Genomic DNA, 2,500 nt, shown 5'->3' on the forward strand with positions numbered 1-2,500 from the left:
CAAACACAAACTGAACAGACTAGGACTTTTAAACACAGGGCAATCAGGGGAACACAGGGGACATCAATGGAACATAATCAAACTAAACGAGGACAGGAACATGACCAAATAAGGACAAACAGGAACAGAAACGGGTAAACCATGACACAGACAGTCCAGAATCCTGACAACAATAAACAGAGCATAACGAAACAACCACAGTTGTACTAATATATTTGCGTAATGGAGAATACCAAGAGCACAGAAAACAAAAAAAAAACATAAAACTGGACTGGGGTGAGACGAAGGATTTACTGACGGTAAAACTGATACTCTCTCAATAATTGCGTATTGAAATAGCTGCGATTTCAATGATCATTAAAATCGCACCTATTTCGATCATTAAAATCGCACCTATTTCAATTATTAAAATGTGCCTTGGTACTTCCTCCTCTTCAGTTAACCTAAAATCAGCCATTGCATTTGAGTTTAAGATGACTTAAGGCAGTGGTTCCCAACCCTGGTCCTGGAGGCACCCCAACACTGCACATTTTGCATGTCTCCTTAATCAAACACACCTGATTCAGGTCATCAGCTCATTAGTAGAGACTCCAAGACGGGTGGCGAACGTCGGTCCTGGAGAGCCGCAGCCCTGCAGAGTTTTGCTTCAACCCTAATCAAACACACCTGAACAAGCTAATCAAGGTCTGAAGGGTTACTAGAAAGCTACAGGCAGGAGAGTTTTAATTAAGGTTGGAGCTGAACTCTGCAGGGCTGCGGCTCTCCAGGACCGGAGTTTGCCACCCCCTGCTCCAAGACCTGAAATTGGTGTGTCAGAGAAGGGAAACATGCAAAATGTGCAGTGTTGGGGTACCTCCAGGACCAGGGTTGGGAACCACTGACTTAAGGGAGCTCTTTTGGTCCCTTACATTTTTTAGGTGAAATGGTTACAAAGGACTTTGTAGCAACACTAAAGGGAACACTTAAATAATTAAGGGGAATATTTAATGGCAGCCTTAAGGTTCCTTAAGTTGACCATTAGGTATTTTTCTTGCAACCCAAGTTTCACTAAGGGTTCCCTAAACCTTATAACTAAGAATTCTTATCTTAAGGGCTTTCATGCAACCGGGCCCAGGCACTTATTATCAAGGTGGCGAAAACTTGCACTTTCCCCACGGTCCCTTGCTTACAGCTCGCCATTATCAACTTTGCCCTATTGGTGGTAATACTAGGGGTGCGCCAATCCGATATTCAGTATCGGTATCGCTCCGATACTGCCACTTTCTGCTGGATCGGGGTATCGGTCAGACGAGACTGATCCAAATCCGATATTGTGTGTATACTATTCTGCGTTATTGTTAAGCCCCACAAAAGGCACAAAAATATTATAAAGCACCATACATTTTCCGTGCACTATATTTCAAGTGTTCTGAGACCGTTCCATAGTTTAATGTGAGGTACAGATGAATATTTAAGTCGTTAAATTCAAGTTCACTTAAACTCTTCTCTCCGCTGCGGCTGTCAGTCATCCTCCATTCTGCATTCAAACTGCGCGTCGCGTTCGGTTATGACAGTCAAGACGACAAAAGTCTCTCTAAGATGATTCAATGTTCATATTATTATACTTGATCTGTAGATAAACATCAGTGGTTTTGCATTAAAGGACTTTATCTTGCTGGAGTTTAGTGCTAATTCTAAATCGTGTTACTTTCTACCGGGTGTCTGTTAGAGATCAATACACTGGAGTAGAGAGCACTAGGAATTGTTCTTCACGTGCACAGTAACTGAAATTTAAAACTGTTAAAAGAAAAGGCTCAATAAACTATCGCACAGATATAATACACTACGCATCAATGTCTCTTCCCTTTGTGCTTTGAACTTTTCAGCTGCGCACTGTGACTCCGTGTTGCTTCAAGCGCATCATTCTGCGCACGGGATGCGCATAAGCGCTTTGTGCCAGTCTGTATTGGAACCTTTCATGTAATATTAAAAATTGTTAATAGTCTTTCTTGTTCTGTCTTATCTATCATATGTTGCTGCCTCATTACTGTGCTATAAATGTAAAAGAAACGTATTTAATTTATTGCATATATTTATGTATAATTATATTTACTTGTTTTTCATGAATGTATATTACAATACAAAGAGCAATGTGTAACATTTTACCAGATTACACCTATTTACTTTTATTTTTTCCCCCACCAAATAATGTTTTTTCTCTAAATGTTTAGATTTTATAAAATTATTGTGAACTCATCATTTTTGTAGAGTAAAATTTGCTGCTGAATTATCCTCTAACCTAGTTTATAATAGTATTTTTCTCATAGATTATGATTATATATTTGTTTTAATTTGTTATTTTTCTTTATAATGAAGTTGTCTAAATTTAGTAGATTGTGTGTAACACACAAAAGAGTGATGATCAGGTCAACACACACTGAGGTATAGAAATAAAAAAATAAAAAACTGTGCTGGTATCGGATCGGTATCGGTATTGTCTGATACTTTGAACTTTTGGTAT

This window comes from Sinocyclocheilus rhinocerous, unplaced genomic scaffold, assembly GCF_001515625.1.
Source record: "Sinocyclocheilus rhinocerous isolate Xijiao unplaced genomic scaffold, SAMN03320098_v1.1 scaffold1933, whole genome shotgun sequence".
NCBI classification, from domain to species: domain Eukaryota; kingdom Metazoa; phylum Chordata; class Actinopteri; order Cypriniformes; family Cyprinidae; genus Sinocyclocheilus; species Sinocyclocheilus rhinocerous.